The sequence below is a fragment of the Camelus dromedarius genome, chromosome 2 (assembly GCF_036321535.1).
Source record: "Camelus dromedarius isolate mCamDro1 chromosome 2, mCamDro1.pat, whole genome shotgun sequence".
NCBI classification, from domain to species: domain Eukaryota; kingdom Metazoa; phylum Chordata; class Mammalia; order Artiodactyla; family Camelidae; genus Camelus; species Camelus dromedarius.
This window is the reverse complement of record NC_087437.1, coordinates 109561775-109583198: the sequence shown is the minus strand read 5'-3', so window position 1 is coordinate 109583198 and position 21424 is coordinate 109561775. Positions and strand designations below refer to the sequence as shown.

The 21424-nt window shown below is 36.2% G+C and overlaps 1 protein-coding gene across 4 annotated transcripts in view; it reads left to right on the top strand.

Annotated features, from left to right (window-relative positions):
- GRIK1 (glutamate ionotropic receptor kainate type subunit 1) overlaps nucleotides 1–21424 on the top strand; it is a 354685-nt gene that overhangs the window by 1128 nt on the left and 332133 nt on the right. The window lies entirely within an intron of this gene.

The window sequence follows — 21424 nt, the reverse complement described above, 5'->3', positions numbered from 1 at the left end:
GGGTACGGTTGGCGGTTTGTTTTTGGTTTTGTTTTTTGTTTTAATCTGGGCACCAGGAACGCGGGCAAGAGAGCAAGGGGCCCAGGCTCGCTCGGACTGGCACCTTGCTCTGGCGTGGGGTTGCGCGTGGCTGCGGCCAGTCGATTTGGGCGCGGAGATGCGCTCTCCCCGGCGCCTCGGTGGGCGTCGTGCAGTCTAGGTCTGCAGCTGGGGTCCCTGGCAATCGGTGCTTTGGGTACTTGCGGGCATGCCCAGATCTCAGGAGGAGAATGTGGGGACCACTAGGGACGCGGGGACTCCCCAGAGCCTGCTAGCCCCGATCCTCCAAGTTTTCATCCTTAAGTTGGGTTCTTCCCCGAGGAGTCACCAAAGTCTGGAGGATTCCTCTAGAGAGGGGCAGAGTCCGGATATGACTTCTGGCTGAAGGTTCAAGGAGTAGGGAGGACGGTCAAGGCAGCGCCGTAAGCAGGCACCTAAGTTTCTCCCTTGTCCCCCAATCTGCCCCACCTGCCTGCCACTGAGCTTGATCCAGTCCCCAGTCAAGGTAACTCCCTGGAAGACTGAATTTCCGTCCCGGGTGGTGGGGAGGGGTATAAAAAGATACTAGAAGACTGAATATAGGAATCCTGGGGATGTCTAAAGGGAGCAAAAGGCAAGCAAAATAAAAGGGGGAAGGAGGGAACTTTGTTAGTGTTTGGATTCAGGTACCTAAACGTCCGGCACTCATCACCAAAGTTTGGTCTGTGGAGCACTGAGCGATTCCTGGGCTGCTTTCTGGGTTGAAAAATACCTCTTTGCCTTCCTTATTGTTCTCCCTTGCAAACTAAACCCAATTTCTATTCCCTTAATCTCAGTTTATCCCTTTTCCCCAATTGTGCTTCTTAAAGACCCAGTGAAAGAGAAGAGCCACAGGTGAAATCATGACACCAGACTGGGCTCCCAGCTTCTCCAGTTTCTCCCTGTAGGAAGCTAGAGTGAAGTCCTGAGCTCTGAGGGCGTCTAACTCATACCCTTTCTAGAAACTGACAAAATGTGCAAAGAACAGTGTGGGGCACTCTTGAATGTCACCCCTGAGTGGCTAAAAATTCTCAATAACTTTACTAGTCCTGACTTGCAATTAGCAAACTTCTTTTCAAAGATTCAGAACCTAGGTCTTGTCACTGAACATGCTCATTTAAAAGAAAAAAAAATAGAGGTTGACTACTTTGAAATGCATTTCCCCTAGGTATATGGGATGTGATTTTCAATGAAAGAAATGATCTAGAATACTAACTTTTACTGCAGAAGTCTTTTTCTAGACTAAGGATAATGATAATGTGCACTTTATTGGATAATTTAGACTGTTCGTTTAAAAAGTACCAGAGTCTTCCTTTTACAAAAAATAACACCATGACTTAATAATATCCCCTCACTTTTTTTGGGGGGGGGGATGCAGTCAGCTTTACACACTCTGGTAACAAAATTCCTTTGAAAAACATAAAGTAAACAATGTGTATGTTACAATTTTAATGCTCATTAACTTTATTGGCATTTTGGTTATTTCTATATATTTTAAGAGACATATCTGGACAAACTGGAACAAGGTATGCCAGTCAACAGCCCTGCTTCCTCTACAACAAACTTAAGATAACATTTTCTTTCCCCTACATCACTCAAACGTAAAGGAATTCCAGAAGGGGGTGGAAAAGGGTGTTTTAAGACATCTATGCACAGATCTGAGTATTTATCCAAGCTCCAAGCGATCACATTCATCCACTTAAAAGTAGTTTTCAAAGTGAAAACAACCCAAAATTGATTCACTGACCTTAAAATATATGCCACAGGATAATGAGATTTCCTCTTTCTAAATGGGAGCCAAAATGCATAAAGTAAAATTGCATGGCCTGGTGCTGTTTCTATGCAGTACAAATGTCTTACTCCTCCTGGCTCTGAGTGACCTGTGCTTGGCATGAACACCACCCTGCATGTACCTAAGGACCATGCTTACTTTTAAATGGACGTTTCAGCACCATGGAAACCAGCTTTAGCTCAGAGGAAACCTGCCTCTCTACACTGAGTTTCTTATGTCAGTCAAGTTCAGCATTGAATACAAAATATCAAAGGGTTGGGGGACTGAGCAAGTGTCTGCTTGTGTGTGTGTGTGTGTGTGTGTGTATGTGTTGTAGGAAGAAAAGAGAAGAATTGAAATGCATTATTTTTCATTTCACCCTCCTTTCTCTTTCCAACAAACCACTAACCATCCAACCAACCAACCAACCAACAAAATGGGGCTCTTGATTATTAACTTGCATTAATACTATAAGTATTACAGTAACTTAAAATACCTCAAAGTAAAGTACATCATAAATGTCCAGCACTTTGCACTGTACTTACATAGAGAAGGCACTTGAATGCTTGAATGAATTAATTACTGATCTACTTTTATTGCAAGGGTGTCTGTTTCAATTTCAGCCATTGGGGGGAAAAAAGAAATGAAAAGTATAAAATTTAAGGTAAAATTTATGCACATTAAGTATTAGAAAGGTTATTGAGTGTGTAGTTATGCATGGTTCTCACACGTTATGGGTGTCTGTTGAAAAGTTTACAACCTTACATCACAGCTTGTAGTCATGAAGGGGGTCCTCCAGAATGGTGGTGTCCTGAGCATTATTACTACATTCCAGAGATTTCCCAGCAGCCTGCATGGAAGACAGATATGGCGGCTGCTGGGAATTCTCTAGGGGATGCTGGGATCATTCCTGTCTTTCTGGCTTATACCCCAGTGTATGTCAACAACCAATTAATCACACAGACACATACACACACACTTCAGTCACAGACATCTCTCTCACATGACCAGCCAACCTATAACCAATAGTGAGAACTGGATCTAGGTGACCTGAGTAGACAGTAACATACCACCATTAGTGGAAAATGAAAAAAACAATTCCATGTGCAATTTCTGGGACAGATGTATCTCATTTCTAATAATAATAGTAACAGAAAGATAAATTTACATATGTTATGCATCATCATCTACATACGCAATCACAGATGTAGTGGTTAAAGCATAGGATTAAGTGTTAAGTGATAGGTAGCCAGGCTTTCTGCCATATGATTTGTTAGAAAGCACAGGTTTGGGTTCCACCTCTGAGATTTCCTAGATATGTGTCTCAATGTATTCAGTCTCACCAGGCTTTTGTTTTGCATCTGAAAAATCCAGGTGAAACAGTTGCAACCTCATAATGTCTTTGGTAAGAATCCATAGACTGCTTAAAGGGATTTAAGTTACATTATAATTGTTTTGTTGTTTTGTTTTTATTTTTCAAATTATTATTATTGATGTTTTCTTCCTGAATAGGGACTGAAAAGTTAATGTGGTATATTTTCATAAGGCATTAAATATTTCTGAGCCCAAATCTCTCCATCTGTGAATTAGCAGTAATGACATCTGCCTTTCCTATTTCACAAGGGAGGATCAAATAATCTCATTTTTATTATTTGCAATGAACCACTAAATAAATATAATATATTACTATTATGTAATTGAATATAGCATATAAAGAAAAATATTGTAAAAAAATTTTATGAATAGCATGGAAATTTAAATGGCAATATAATTGTCCAAATATTTTAGTTCCTTAAGAGAGATCCATCATCAAGTAGGCTATAGCATCATTTTTTAAATATTTAACCCTAAGGACCCCCAAAGTTCCAAGTAATGTTTATTACATAAGTGTTCATTTTTTTCAGTGTACAAAACTCACAATTTTATTCTTTAATCACTGAATTATTTCATCATTTCAATATTCATTATTCACTCAACAGACAAGTATGTATTAAGTGCCTCATTCCCTGCCATGAGCCAGACACTTCTAGATTCATGACACGCAACAGTGAGCGAAATGGGCAAATGTAGCTGCCTCCTTGATGCTTGTATTCTGGTAGTTTACAGTCTGTGTTACCACTGACATTTTTCAGCAGGTTTTCAGTGCACACTTTCTATGTTTTAATTCCAAATATTATTCTTAGAGAGTTTTCCATTCATCTTCTGCTGTCAATTTTTATTATAGCAATGACATAGCCAGTGCAGAATAGGTTCAAGCCCTCAAATGCACAGAGGACAGGCAGAATGGATTCAGGCTGCCAAACCTGGAGCAGAAACCTCTGCCTCGGTTCAGGAAGATCTGTTTGGCCTGAGATAGATTTCACCCTGAGAGAGCATGCCGGCCCCAACAGTAACTTGAGAACTCCACTGGACCCTAGGAGAAAAACCTGGGGGAGAAGCTCTCTGATGGATGATGAAAAGGGAATCTCTGGCTAATGTGAGCATATTTCTGCAGATGAGCAGATCTTCTGCCTTATATTTATCTGCATAATTCACCTTTTCCTTTAATATTGATTTTATAGGCATCATATTTATACTATATAGACCTCACCTGTAGCTAATTTTCTTACATGGTTTCTAATCTCCAGTTTTCATTGAGAAGACCATGACTTGGTGGCTTTGCCTAAGTTCAAGTGCTAGTTAGTGGAAGTGCTGGAGCGCGGAGCTATCTATTCTGATCTCAAGTTTCAAGCTCCTTGCATTAAATTATGCCGTATTGTGTGTGCACTTGTGTATGTAGTTACATAACTGTTTAAGATGAAAACAGATATAAGAGAAATGAACTGTTACTCTTCATTATTCTGGGGTAATGACGTAAATTAATGTGATTTATATTTGAGTATATTTTAGATGATTAGCAAAGAGAAAAGTTGGCATTATCATTGGACGCTCCAGAACCCCTCTTTAAGAAGGGGCTAAGGAAGATAATCTAGTTGGAGTATCGCCCTTGTTACCTACCACCTAGCCAACACACTGTTTTTAATTGGCTTGCACACTTAATTGGAATGGTTTGAAGGAAGATTGATGGAGATAGTAGTGGTGGTGAGTTCCCATAGCCTCTCAACCCTCTTTTGTTGTTTCACAGACAATTATCCATATAATATATAAAATATTATCTATGTCTTAAAATTTTCTAGAAATTATTTCATCTCAGAGAAAGAATGATGGGGGGAGGGTATAGCTCGGTAGTAGAGCACATGCTTAGCATGTACAAGGTCCTGGGTTTATCTCCAGTACCTTAAATAAGTAAATAAATAAGCTCAACCCCCCCACCCTAGTAATAAATAAATAAAAAGAAACTGACACTTAAAAATTTTTTAAAAAAAAATTTTTAAAGATAGAATGATGGAAAACTCCAGGCAGAAGGGGATTCTCATCTCTAACTGCCTTTTTCTAATTGACTGACCAGGGGAAGATTAATAATTATGTATGTGTGTGTGTGTGTATGTTGTTAGTTATAGGAGAAATAGTAAAGACAAACTCATGGGTTTATTGCAAAGAAGAAATGTGACGTCATATGTAGAATGCATGGCATAGGTCAGGGTTAATGAAGGCACCTCCTGTTCTTGCTTTCTAATAATAAACAGGGTAGGAGTTTTGTACCTAGAACAATTTGTCTGGTCAAGTGAGTGTGGAGAAATGCTCCCCCTTAGAGATTCATGAGGGAGTCTTGTATATTGAATGCTCTTTGTAATTCTTTGCAAAGAAGCCTGTTTCGTTGTTGTTTAATCCAGTATCTCTCACATTTTAATTGTCAGAGGACTCTCACTTGAATCACAACTACTAATGTCCCACTGAACTCATGCTGCCCAGAACATATCTGAGGAAACCCTGGACAATAAAACCATTGAAATGTCAATATATATGTCAAAACTCACATGGCCGTGCATTGTACTGCTTCTTAAGTGTAATCCAAATTCTGCCACTCTCTGCTTGGGAACTTTTTCATAGGGCCTTAAGAGTAGATTTTAAATGTTTAGATACCTGTTGTTCTTTATGATAGAGAAAATATCTTTAAAACCACATTATCTATTCTGAAGGAACACTATTTTTGTTAGCTTAAAATGTGACATAGGCCATTTTCCTATTTTTGTTTTCACTAAACTTACTTTCTAACATTGTTTTGAATGGAGAAAAAATTATATCAGATTTAGAATATATTTTCCAGCAACAGAACTGGTAGCAAGTTAAAGGTCTATCTATATTTAAAGTTCAAAGTACTTTTTTAAAAAATGTGTATCTAATTTTTTCAATGTTAAATTTTCATAGAGAAATGGAAACATTTAAATTAAAAGGAATGTATACTAGCTAAATGAACTTCATAAATTTCTCATCCTGATTTTCTACTGAGATCAATTTGTCATGTTAAATTGAAAAAACGTAAACTCTTATTACATCAGAATGCTGATATTAGTAATTTTAAGTCAGTTGGAAAAATGGTTTTGGAGGGGAAAAAAGTAAAGAGGTAAAAATATTTTATTTTTTATTTATGCCATTATAAATTACTGAAAAATTAAAAATATTTAGAATAACTTTCCGACATCAGTTGGCAATATTTTACTCTTTTTGTTCTTATTCAAAATTTAGGGTTTTTTTAAACATAATTTTGTATAATGCTGTGTTAATGTATTTATTAAATACAAGGTAAGATTAATTACAAAGTGGACTTAATAAACACTGACATTGACTAAATTAAGAATAAACTCCTATTGACCACAAATCAATCTCACAGAATTACCATACAACAGTAAAAACATTTTCTTTTAACTCTTTAAATTCTTTTGATATATTATTCAGTGCATTAATTGACTAAATGCATTTGAAAGACTAGCCCATCCTATATCTTTTGATGAGTTACTAGTTTACTGTTGTCCTGACTAGGGAAAGCACAACAGAAAATAAAACTACATGTAAGAATCTATCATGGAAGGTATAGCATGTATGAGGTCCTGAGTTCAATCCCCAGTACTTCCAATTAAATAAATAAACCTAATTACCCCCCTACCACATACAAACAAAAAAAGTCTATCAATACTAAAATTTCAACTGAATAGTGTCTCAAAAGGAACTTACCAACAAGGAGCTTGCCAACGCATATTTTTATACTAGAATTGTATGTTTGATTTTATTTAATAGAAATCAAATGATTAATTGTTACCCTTGTCATCAGTTACCAGTTTAAAGGCTGGAAGTTCATTACAACTTACTGTTTTTCTTTAAAAATGCAAAAAGGAATGTATTAAAATCCCGTTATTTATTACACAGAGCAAGTCCAAGGTTATTGACTACACTAAGGTAAAATGTGTATTGTAGTTGATTGATTAAAACATAACCCATAAGTGGGTTAGTATACACATACGAATGTTTCCTAGCTCTGTCAGCTAAGAGGGCCTATAGAAACAATGACACCCCAAGAGCAATGAACACAACTGACATCCAGGCATTCTTGGATAAATGGACAGTATGGGGACTGAAAAAGAAATTTCCATGATCCTGGGACATTTTGTAGTGCCAGAAAAATAAATGGTCAAAAAAAATGCCCCTGACTGGAATATGTTAAAGGCACACAGGCACCAAGTACTGGGCTCCCAATGGCCAAAGCTGGAATAATTTGAGCAATAAAATATTTAAAAGTAGTACCTGAATTATAAGCCAAAATAGAAAATAAATACTGATGTGTTCATGCTGATATAAATAAATGATTAACTAAGTAAATGGGGAAAGAGACACATATCTCCCAAACAGAAAAGCCAAGTGATCAAGACCAGCATCCCCAGGGGCAGATCATGTTGACAGTAGTTGCCTTTGACATGATGGGATGCAAATGGCACTTTGCCTTTCTGGTTCCAACCCCCCACCCCAAATCCAGATTCCCACTCTAATCGTGAGAAAAACATCAGACCAATAGCAATAGGGAGGCATTCTTCAAAATACGTGGCCAATACTTGCCAACACTCTCAATGTCGTGAAAAACGAAGTCTGAGAAACCATCACGGCCAAGAGTGACCTATGGAGACATGACAAATAAGCAGAATGTGATGTTCTGAGTGGGATCCTGGAAGGAAAAAAGGACATTAGGTAAAAACTAAGGACATGCGAATAAATATGGACACTACTTAATTGTGCGTCAATAGTTTTATTAATTTTAACAAATGTGTATACTCATTTAAAGATATTAATAACAGGGAAAACTGGATGTGGAGTATACAAGAACTCCCTGTACTACCTTCTCAACTTGGGTGTAAATCTAAAACTGTTCTAAAAAATGAACAAATAATGTCTATCTTTAAAAAAACAAAACCCCTCAACCCATATCAAGATCTCTTCTGCTGTTACTGTTCCTACCTACGCTGTAGTACATACAAGTTTATAACTAATTGTGTCAAGGAAAACAGAAAAAACTACAGTCAATTCCATATAATATGCTACATAGTTTTCTAGAGTATCATTAAAATAAAGACAACAGCATATAATGTTGGAAAAAATCATTAAAGAAGTAAACCTTATATAAAAATTGCTGTTAATAAATGTGATAGTTGTATGTCTTCTTTAGAATCCTGCAGTGAGGTTGTACAAAAGCAGACATGAGCTGTTTCTATCCATTAGCATCTAGGTTCTCAACTATTACATGCCTTTTGTGCTTAATTAAACATAATTCAACTTTGAATAGTGATTCAAGCCTTGTAACATCCTCTGCCAGAGACATTAAGTGCTGATGTCTTTGAATGAATACTCATAGCAAATTATTTGCACGATTCCTTTTCTTAGCAAAATTGTCTAAATATGCCTTTAAAAAAATCAATACTTAATTCCCAGAGCCAATAGAGTACGTTATAATTCAAATTGGGAAAAGCATGATGTAAGTCAAGTGTTTTTTTTTTTTTTCATTGTGAGGACTCAGTTACAACTTTTAAGGGTTTTCTTTTCTTTTCTTTTTTAATTTAAGCTTCTGCAATGTTGGATTGAATATTTTGGCAATCCGCAAACAAAAGTTGTATTCTGGTGACTTGTCTATGTTTATATTGTGTAAGATGTTATTGTGTTTCATCTCCTAAAAATGGATTAGTTAGATAGAGCTATCTTTCAAGTCAAAAGGCAATATTTATTTGCCTTTTGAATTCTGGGCAGTGTTTCTTTTGTTCTCAGGATATATTTGAACTCTAGGGCTGTTTCTATACATGCTTGCTGAATTGGCAAGAACCCTCATAAATGATTGTGAATCATCTAAATGTTTAACAGGAAGGAATGGTTAAGAAAAGAATACTGTAGCCTCAAGAGAGAAGGATCTATTAAATATAGCCTTATGATGAAATGTACATAGTAAAATGGAAAATGCCTAGGAGTGGTGCGTGATTTTGCGTACCTTGGATTTGGAATGTAGACAATTCATCCTTGCTCATAGATAAGAACTAAAAACATGAGTGTGGAAAGAGGAAGCCCATTTGTTTTGTTGAGATGGTGGAATTGCAGGTGATTTTTTCCTTTCATTTTTATTCCTACCACTGTTCTCTCCCCAATTTAAAAATGATTGGTTAAAGTTACCATTCTGTACTTTCTAGGTTACACTAGCAGTCATTTGTATGCAGTTTGGCAGACTGAAAAGTGCACGAAATGAGCATACTACCAGCTCTGGTGATTCTTAGTTTGGCCATGTCGTATGACCTTTTAGTAAATAAATCCATTCCCTTGTCTTTCTGAGGGAGCTGGTGGTGAACAGGTGCCTGGATGCCACAGCTAATGCCTTCCTGGTCTGCAATCCCTCTAGAGAGTTGGATCTGCTTAATCGTGATTGGTTTGAACTGAGAAACTGTGCGAAGATGTGCAACACCATTATACTGAGCATTTATAGAAATAGCATCCTGTGTGTGGAAATGGAACTTTATTCATTTCCCTGAAATTAAACTTAATGAGTCACACAAACCCCTATTTCTGCCAGGACCACATCAAGGTCCTCGCCTTCCATTTAAAATGTAAATGTGTAGGGATCTGTCTTCTTCCTTCTCCCTACAGAGATCAAAGACCTCTGCCTTTCAGGGAGAGGCATTTGTTGTCCTTCCTTCAGGACAATCACTGAGGTTGACCAACTCTATGACATCTGCTGCCCACATCCCTGACTGGAGAACCCACCTTGATTCACTCACCCTTTGAGACCCAGCACATTGTCTGTGTGGTTCCTCATGTGGGCTCTTAACTCAGCACCTCATCACACAGCAGCAGCCAGCATCAACTTACTAGCATACGATGCCTCCACCTTCATTACCTTCATGAACTTTGAGCAGCAAAGTGTACAGTGTGTGCTGTCCACTCTCAGACCACAAACTGTACGTGGGCACAGGCCCGCCCCAAATCCCAGGGGGTCTACTGACCTCCTATCTCAACTCCAGGTTTCCAAACTCCAAGGCAGGGAAACAGAGCTGGATTCCTACAGTAGCATACATTTTTGTGAACTCTGATGTTTAGTTTTTAGCAAGGTTTTAAAAATTAAGACAACAACAACAGAAGCAACAGAAAATATAAACATTCTATATTTTAGTTTTGGATTTTGCAACAGAAAGTCTTTTTTTTTTTTAAGATTTCCCACCCTATATATAATTATCATATGGTCTCTATTATATCATAGTTATATAACTAGTACATATTATTTGAATTACATACACATATACACATTATTGCATGTATCTTTAAACATATAACTGTATATATTACTTATATAATATATATTCATATATAAATACCTACATATATTAAAATTTAAATTTTGGATTTTTTTGTGCTTTATTTATTCTACCTGGGGGAAAAAAAAATCACATATGAAGCCTTTATTGCATTTCAAATAACCAGGAACAGATGATAGAGATAGACACGCTGTCTGTGACTGGCGGTGGTGGAAGGAGAAGGAAGGGTGGAGAGGAGGACACTGGGATCACAGAAACCAGGACAGAATGTTTTCAGGCTACAAGGACTTTTGAGATGTCTGTTCTGTGGCCAGTGAGAATATTCTTATCGGTCAGGTTGAACAACAAGGTTCACATGCCATCACCTCGGGCCCAGTCAACATGAAAGGGCTGAAAATATTTTTGCTACATCTGTGGATCATTTGTGAGAAAGTAATCAGTATTAAACTACAAAATAAATATCTTAAGGGAAAGTAATTGTTTAATACAAAATACCCCAAAATATTATAAATAATTATTTATTGTCAGTTTAACATATGCCATGTACCCTTCTAGGATTTCTATATAGCCAAATGGTAAAGAGAGAGAAATCTGACCCAGAAATCCCTTTGGACAAGATACTGAAAGCATATAAATATAAACATACAAAAAATATTTTTCATGTGACATGTATGCAAATAAAAAATCATATAAATAAATATATGAATAAATTAAAAATAATAGTGCTTAAGAGCAATGTAGGGCCTTGGGAGATCTTAACATCCAACTTTCTTATTTGATAGATGAAAAAACTGAGACACCAGAAGGGAAACCAAGTAGATACTAGACAGCCAAGCTACAGTTCTTAACTTGCATCTCAATGTTGTTTCCTGGCAACTTTGTTTTTCTCATGTGACTCATTTGACATTTGTTAAAAATCTGTATTTGAATGAAGGGGATATTGTAATTAACCAGTAAAATACATAGAAGTTCCAGAATACAAGGATCACAGAACTCCCCGGTGTGGGTTCTTTAAATTTGGATGCTCCATAGAGAAGTTACATTTTGAAATGTGTCTCAAAGGAGAGGGCAGACCTGGGAAACAGAGGTGAGAAATGAAGTTCAGGTGGTGATAATTATTGAAAGATTAAAATCCAAAGAAATTTCTGGGAAAAATATCAATGGAAATCTTAACAGAAAGGTTTTAAATGGTACATATCTTGAGACTTTTTTTCAACTTTGTGTTACCAAGGCATTTTTGTCAACTTATCTTACAGTTCCTTGAGTTACAGAAATGTCTTTATATCCGATAAGACTCTCAGAAAAAAAAAAAAAAAAAAACGGAAAGAGCAATTACAAATAAGTGGCCTTTGGTAAAGCAATTTAGAATGATCATTAGGTACTAACATTATTTTTTATTATCTTAATTTAATTCAAGTGAGTGTTAGCCTTTGGTTAGGTTGAACACATGGGTATCCAAGGGAAGAGTGGTAAGGGTAATATCTATCACTTAGTTTTTGAGAATGTCATCAAAAATCAGGAAGGCAGGCCACAGTGTGGAACTCTGAGATTCATCTTCCCACCTCTATATTAGATGTAGGATAGTGAGGTGGAATGAATAATTAATGTGATGCTTATAAAAAAAACAGAATCAGTAAACAATTCTTGGAGAGAATACCAAAATAAATTTGCTGTATGATTCCTGGAGTCTAGACTGCCTTTTGTTTCACATGAAGTAATCTTTCAAATTGACTTCTGGCTTCCGAGAGTAACATTTGACCTTTTCTTTTCCCTTCAGAGGATACATTTTAATTTATGTTTTTCCATACTATCTATCATTTGGTTACTCACTTATTCATTCTTATATTTATAGCTTGTCTTATAAAATCATTTCAAAGGCTTACAGAACTACGTATATTATAACTTGATACAAATACAATAATGAAGATGGAGGTAAAGGTGAAATTAATACAGGGGTGATGTCCCTAAGCAGATTCCAAAAGTAGACCAGAACGTTTATCTGAGCTTTCTAGCAGCAGAAGTGAGAAGGGAAACAGAACAAAGCACAAAGTTCAGAGAGTGTAGGTGCTTGGATAAATTATAGGGTTTTACATTAACAACTATGGAAGAAATGTATCCCATGATCTCGATAAAGAGAAATAATGTGATCACAGATACCATCCTTATGATGAAATAAGTAATGTGTTCCATTCATTTGTTTCTTATGAAGTGCTCAATATAACTCCATGGCAAGACACCAAATAGTAACTGAAAACAATTCTGCAAAACATCCTGGTATGGAAATCTCAAAGCAGCTTGGTTTGATCCAACACTAAAATTTATGATGTCTAGGGGAATGGATGGACTGCCTACCAGTTCAAATTTGTCATCGTTGTTGATCCTTGGATCTGAGCTTTATTGGAAGTTGAGCAACAAAAGGTTAAAGGGGTAGAGGTTGGAGATGAAGTATGCATTTCTAGTGAAAGCTGGACCATAAACATCAGAAGGAAGGTTGAGGCCGTTCTGTGGAATTAAGAAACCTAAACAAGATACCTCCTTGGATAGAAGACCACTTTACTTCTGGTGGATGAAGCACCTGAAAGCAGTGCCAAAATTTTGTTCAGAAAACCCTTCTGAGAGTATCACGTTAAATAGCACAATGGCTGATACGCATTTGTCTGCACTGGAGGACAAGTCTACAAATGTCATCAAATATTGACCAGAGCCATTAAAAGAAAAAAAAATAGGAATAAAGAGGAAAAAATAAATCTCTTTGAGACATCAAATTTAAACAATGTGTCTTTCAGGTAAACTCTAATATGGATAGATTGGGAACTGTCCACACACTGACCTCCTATAAGGTCATCTATAAACCAATAACATATTCAGCATAATCTGTCCACCATGATTATTTGGGTTTCAGAGCATTTGATCTTAAGCCCTTTTTTACTTACAGCAAAAGTGGAATAAAACTCATTGTCTCATGAGGTCAGTGCTTCATGACTATATATACACCTACTGTTTAGAAAAACATTTTTGCTATTTTTGTGCTATCTTGTTTTCTTAGATTTTGTGTTTTGTATCTCCTTATCTGTGCTATTTGTTGTTTTTGTTGTTAATTAGAATCTGCTTGGCATATCCTGGTCAAAAATAAAGCTTACATCTTTCCTTTCCTCTCTGCACCTTTCAAATACTCCTCTGTAATTCCAATCATCTTTTCTTAGAAAAGCCTGTTACATGGAACAGGACCATTGATTACATAAGGGTGAAAAAGAGCAACTTTAGATTTTGCTTTTCAGTCTGTGTCCTGAAAGTCAGATTTATCCAAATTCCTTTAGACTCCCATATTCAGCAGTACTACAATGGTTTTCAGATTTAAAAACAAGCAAACAAAACCTGAAACAGTCTGTGTTTTGGTTTCAGCCTTTGATCTTTGTGGATCTTGAGGAACAACTTTAAATTCTGTAGAATTTCTCACCTTTTGTTGTTGTTGGTGTTGTTGTTGTTTTCTGGGAGAAAGGAAATACTCATTAAAACTTCACGGTCTATTTCATTTCCAAACCCATTTCTCTACACTTTGAGCTGAAAAATAATTTGATAAAATGAAAGATTCCTGCCACGTCTGTAAAATAACCAGGTGAGATACAAATTGAGTTAATAATAGCTTCCGTCTGTTTCACATGCTTATCATTGCAGAAGTTTTATTCTCCACAACCATTATCTAGTTTCCTCTCCATCAAACATTAATGTGAATGCAGTACATACAAAATTACATGGAAGTGGAATTTCTCTATTACAGCTGTCTGAGAAAAGCTAGAAATTGGCATTTCCACTGAAAAATAATATGCAGGATGGGGAGGGGGTACCTCTTCAGGGCCTTTGAAAGAGGAAGAATGTCACATTGTAAATTAATTTATGCCCATCCAAGTCAGCCTTATAGTTCATAAATCTGTAGACAGTGTTAAGTCATAGTCAAAAAGAATTGCAAAATTACTTGTGGAAAGACCCATTCACACACACCAAGAAACACACTCAAATGGCACAGATCATGTGAATCAAGAACACAGCAGTCCAGTTAAGCCATCAAAAAGTGATCACTTTCTTACTAGTGTATATTTGGGAAAACCATTTTAAGCCCTGCAATCTTGTCTTACGTACCAAACCTTAACATTTAAGATCCCTCTTGTTAGAAAAAAAAATATCTGCAATCCTCTCTACGTGTTTTCCCCAAAAGCTGCTCAAGAAAGTGATTTGTTTAGGGGTGTGCAAATGCAGGACCCAATAATCACAATTAAGTAAAAAAGGAGAGAGGAATACAACAGCGAAGGTAATGGATTTGCACCTTAGGATTTTTTAAACAGGGAGCTGTTTCCACCTATTTTTTGAAGGATAATTTAAGTAAATGTAATTTTTAACATGTAGGCATAGAGAACATTAGTTCAAAAGAAAAGAAAATGAAAAGAAGTGTATTTGGGTTACTCCTAATACATATTGTGAATGTTTTCTCTAGGATTGTTTTTTTTTCTGAGATTCATAGGATCCATGCAAATTTGTTAAAGAGATAACCATTTCTGTATAATGAAAACCTAAGTGTATATTAAATTATTCAAGGTTATGAAGATTGGTAGAAAGGTATGCCTTTGTCAGATAACTGTGAAATCAGTTTTATTCAACCACAGAAATTATTTTTTCCATGTTTGGCATATGTTGAAGAAACAAACAAATATGTAGGAAACTTATTTCAAAATGTTAGGGGTGTTATCAATTCATCTTAAAATTTAAACTAGTATTTGTTGGACACAGATCATTTATGATATATTAAACATATATGATGTATATGTTTATGTATCATATCTTTATTGTTGCTTCAAAGTAGAAAGTTATTCCTAATATAACCATTTTGTTAATATGGAAATTGAGGCCAGATTTCATGCACAAAATCAAATCAATGGAGAACTGTCTGGTATTTAACTCAACAAAGGAGAATACGTTTGTAAATACGTTGTCCAATCTATTGCCGGCACAGTCTGTGTTTGTATAATTGCTCACCTTTCTTTCACCTGCTTTTGTGTGTGGAACAGTCGTATCACCCAGCAGGACTACTTTATTGTGTCATCAGAAGGAAAGGTAAATTCACTTATTTTCAAAATCAATCCTAGTCTACCTTAGGGTAATAAGCACCTTGTATCTGAAGGAATACAAGAACCATGTTGTGATTAGTAGCTCTTAATTAAAAATTTGCAATTTACTAGAACTAGATTTATTTTAGAACTTTGCCTAATTCTATTTTTCAAGCTTTTCACGTACATCAATTTGCATAGCTGTATTTAAGTGAGCTTATGTGCTGAGAAACCAAACCAAATTCAAAAGTCTTAATTAAAAGCATAGGGAACCTGAGTGAAATTTTAGATATTGGAAGAGTGACCTATACTGGCCTACTATTTCTTGATTTATTTGATTTATAAAGATGCAACTTTTACTTACAAACCTCTAGGGAGTGATTACAGGTTAAGATTTTTTGAAACTATAAAATAAAACCATTAAGAATGGCAACAATTTAAATTTATAGTGCTCTTAGTGGGCCACGCGATGAAGACTAACAAGCCAACCATTCCTTTTTTGCTGTGAAGCATAACGGAAAAATTTTGTGTTCGTATTTCAAAAGCACTTTTCCATTATGTGTATATATTCTTTTGAATCTGTCAGGTTTTTCCTCTACAACAGTGATATTCAACTGCGTATGATTTTTGTCCTCCAGGGGACATCTGGCAATGTCTCAAGATATTTTTGTTGGTTTCAAGTTGGAGGTAGGGGAACTGCTATTGGCATTTAGTGGGTAGAGGTCAGAAATGTTGCTAAACATTCTGCAATGCAGAGTATAGCTCCCCACAACAAAAACTAACCAGCCCAGAATATCAACAACACTCAAATTGAACAGGTCTGAAATAGAGATTATAAACATATATCTCGTATAGGCTTAGAGTAGATGCTTTGGAAATCTTATTCCAGAAAAAAAAATAAATAAAATAAAACAGTTAATCACATTTTCTCAGATGCGACGGACAGAAGCAACATACCATGGTAATGTCTTGGTGTGAATCAGGGACGTAGCTTTAGGTAACACTTCCTTCCCTTGCCCAGAACCAATAGTACCTCTTCTAAGAACATGTTTATCTGAAACATAAGCAGTCACTGTAGTAAGTTATCAAATTGTGCGTAAGAACGTACCTCACTCAATGACTCTCCAAGGCAGGCCACTGGGCGTAGACATTAATGACCACAGTAGACAGTCAGTCTTCATATAGCTTCCAGTGTAGGAAAGGCATATGAACATAAATTAACATGAGTTAAATAATCACACAAATACATATTTAATTTTATCTATTTAATTTACTTGTTTAAAGTTTTAAAAAAATTTTTTTTGGTGGGGGGTAATTAGGTTTATTTATTTGCTTATTTGCTTACTTTTTTATTTTTAGAGGAGATACTGGGGATTGAACCCAGGACCTCGTGAATGCTAAGCATGTGCTCTACCACTTGAGCTCTACATATGTAATTTTAAACTGAAAAAAAATTTATGAATAAGAGGGTTATGGTGTTTTGAGCTCATTTAATGAGAGAAATGGGCAAAGTTTAAGAAGGTTCAGAAAGCTTTTCCCAGAGTAAAAATATTATTGAGTTTAAATCTGTAAGAGAAGAATTGAATAGGAAAAGTGAATTGTAAGAGAATTGAATAGAAAAAAGGAAGAGCATTCCAAGCAGAGGGACAGCATATGTGAGCGTCCAAAGTTGGGAAGCAGTGTGTCTTCACTGACAACGTAGCTTTTCTACCAGTACTTTTTGTTTGGCTGTGTGTGTGTGTGTGTGTGTGCAATAATCCTTCTCTAGTAACTCTTTCTAGGTAATGAGAAAAATAAAGCTTTTTCTCAGGTTAAAATTGAATGCATAACCAGTTATGTAACCAATAGCTATCTCCCCCAAAGATAAAACTTAAATCTTCTCTTTGATAACATAGGGACATGAAATAGACTGTTCTGATCATCCCCGGAGGGACTACGAACAAAGAATCAGAGTTGGGAATTACTACCCCCACAAAAAATTAAAGAAATATACTTCTCTTTGCCTAAATCTTTGTTAACTCTCATCTTATTCTGCCTCTGGGAAAGTCCTCTCATCTCTGTTATATTTTTCCCCCATTCTCCACCTCCACCCTTGGTCAAAGAACACAAGGAATCAAAGAATGTCAGATCCAAGAAGGATTTAAATTTTTACTTTTTTTTTCAAATTAGGCAAACTGAGGCACAGAAAGATCCTCACAAATTAATATCTATTGTCAAAATAAGTACTGCCCTGAAGCATGTTGGTCCTGCTGAAAGGTGACGATTTTTAGCACACTGAGCCTTTTCAAAACACTATATAGGTTTACCCAACCTTATGTTGTATAAGAGTACAGAAGCCGTTTGAGAATATGGTTTAAGAATTGAGTCAAGTAGGAGTTGAATTTAATCTCAGTGAAGTTAGGTAGACAGCAAGCACTGTGTTCTGGCAAAGTCTTGATTCTCCTATAAGTTGCTCAGAGACAGCTGCCTTTTCTCAGTGAAGAATTGAGACAAAGAGGGCCCAGATATAAATATCGCATATTCCCAAGTTCAAGAAGGCGTAACATGTCCTGAAAGTGATTTACCCTTACTTTACAGATTGCTGTAATACTTCTTGAAGACAGCCTGGAACAGATCCTCTGTGTGCATACACACTAACCTCCCAAGATCGATGGAGCCACGGTTCCTCCAATAGGAGACTGTCTTCTCCAGTGGCTATGATGGATAGTCTCTGTTTGTCCATCCAGATCCACTCTCTACCATCTCTAATCTCTGTTGACTTTTAGGAGTTGTATCAAAAGGTTCTCTTGCCTTCTGGCTTAGTATTGCTTTTGGCCAATAGAAAATCCCATCAGATGGCAAGGCAGGAACAGAATGTGGCTTAATTATTTGTCTCCTTGACTCCTTCCCCACTGGTTCTCTATGAGTTGTCAGTGTGTGAGTTCCTCCTCCACAGGTCTTAGCTCATTTTGCGTGTCTCTCTCCTTAAGTTCTAAGTGTCTCAGTGTTCCATACCCCTGCCCCTTCAGTCTTAACAGTTGGTAGGCTGGTCATGACCTATAGCTTTTGATAAACCCAGAAGCTACCTTACTATCCCTTACCTTTCTCCTAACCTGCCACATGTTTATAAAGAGCACCTTCATTACCTTTATCATCACCTTCATTCTGTCACCTCCTATAAAAGTGCCATCTACTTTCTGCCAGGACACTGACCTAGACAGCTTAATGCATTTGGGCTGAAACATCCCTTGATAGGACAATGAAGCCATAAAGATAAAATAAATGTACCATTTAATATGTATATCAGACATTTTTTTGTTTATACACAATCATTCCAGCTAGGTTTTCCTTAAAATGTCATTTTAATAATATGATATATGCATTGTTTCTTGACCTTTAGTGCTTATTTTCAGTCAGTTACAAGGACAAGTGCAATGTAATGAATATGTTTGATAAATACATATTAACATCACTCCCCTGCACGGTCATGTGCTATGACGGATGTCAGAAAGATGTGCCTTAGTTTTTGCCTTCAAAGGCTTTCAGCCTAAATAGAAGCGATATAACATATATTGGTAAATATAAAATTATAGAAGTGGCCGATTATTAATATTTTATACATCTAAATCTCAGCTCCACATCTCAGTATGTGTGGGAAGTTGGGCATGTTGCATGGCTTCTCTTTGCTTCAATTTTCTTTGTAAAATGGAATTGATTATGTCTACTTCACTGGGCTTTTGAGATTAGCTGAGTTCATATGTGGAAAGTGATTAGCACAGTGTCAAGGACAAGGTTAATGCTTTAAAAAAGTTATTGTAACTATCATTATTATTATTATCACTTCATTTGCACATAGGCATCTGTGGTTCCTAAAAAAATTTGTAGTCAATTCAAAATACTGTAGACTGGGTGGCTTAAACAGCAAACATTTATTACTCAATTTGTAGGCTAGGAGGTCCAAAATCAAAGTGCCAGGAAAGTCGGTGTTTGGTGAGAGCTTACTTCCTCGTTTTTGGATGATGGTCTTTTTTCTGCATCCTCACATTGGGTAGAGAGAGCACTCTACTCTCTTCCTTTTTCTATAAAGCCCTTAACCTCATCATGGTGGCTCTACCCTCAGGATCTCAGCTAAATCCAATCAATTCCTGAAGGCTCCACCCCCAAAACCCCCACCTTTGGGGTAAGGGCTTTAACATATGAAATTTGGAAGGTCACAAACATTCTGTCCACACTTGGTGACTCTAGGTGTTAGCTACCATCAACCATAATGCCTGTTTTTGAGATGAGAAAACTTTAAGATGAGGGAGAGTAATTGATATACCAAGTTTCACATCCTTATTGGTAAGATTGCCAACATTTTTGGCAGTTTTTTATCCACTAATAGATTACATTCCTCAAAAAAGTCACAAAATAAATGTTATAGATGCTGTAAATAATCAGAAAGTTATTCATTTAAGGGGTTAAAGTCTGAATTTCTGGTGCTCAGAAACACACACACACACATATTGCTTTGGCTCCATTAAATCAATCTTGTGGCAACAAATTTACAGAAAATCCTTACTATCCCCAATAAAATTATGCCCAAAAGGGGAATGTACATCAGGAAAGATACGGTTCATTTGAAATAGGTATTAAATTCATGTCAGAGTGATTCTATTTGTTATTTACTGTAAGTTCCTTCTTTCTGTTTTCCATAACCTAAAGAAAGAGGCTCTCCACAGCCCAGAAATGCGAATTCCATTTTAGAAGGTGTTTCATTTTCACAAAACCTAATTTAGGGAAGAAAGTTGTGAAGCCATTTGAAAATAAAGTAACTCTGAATAAGAAGGTCTAATCCTAGTTACTCAGAAGTTCTACTGACATGGTGCGTTAGGATAATAAGCCTCGTCCAACGGATAGATGCTGCTTATATAATCAGCCAGGAAGCTTGTGAGACGCGAATTATTTTCCTTTTTCACTCCTTGCATCACTCATATGTTCAGGAAACACATGTTGTGCTTCTGTTCTGTGGCAGGCGCAAGCTGCTCTAGGTTATCAGAAGGGATGTCGACTTAGCCAGGAAGTTCCCTGATTATCCCACAGTGCTATATGAACAGAACAAGCCATCGTATTTTTATAAATTAAAAAAATGTTTTATTTGAATCAACATGAGAAATCTGAAATAAAGACCTGAATTCAAATAGTCACTTTGTCTCACTTCCCATATTCATAAAAAATAAAAATCTCTATACCATAAGGTTGTTAAAATTGACATACTAAATAAGTTTATATAAAGATTTTCCCATTGTCAGTCAGTTTCTAATTTCAATAATTTGTAAATGAAAGTACTTCAGTATTCTCATCCATCATATTGGTGAGAGTTTCTTTAAAATTGTGTCAGCAAATTCATTATTCCTAAGTCTGCCTCTTTTTTTCCCTAATGTCCTATTTCTGGAAATCATATTAGTTGGGTTGTGTACTATTCAGATTTCTACTTAAAATATTAAAATGACAAAAATATTTTTAATATTTCTATATGTAGATCTTAAACATCTTCTTGTGATTTTCAGTTGCCTTCAGCCAAGGTTTTATCATTTGGTTTTGTTTTATCTTATCTCATCATCTCAGTCCAGTCCTTTCTGCTTTTACTTCTACGTTTTATTGTCTGGTAATCGAATACTTACAACCCTTGCAATACTGCACCACTCTCAGTATTTTGAATAGATGAAATCTGAATACGTATGCATAGCAGTTTAAGACTGATTTTGTGTACAACCTTATGAAGTTTTGTTATATATTTAAATTTACTTGAGAGAATTCCAAGC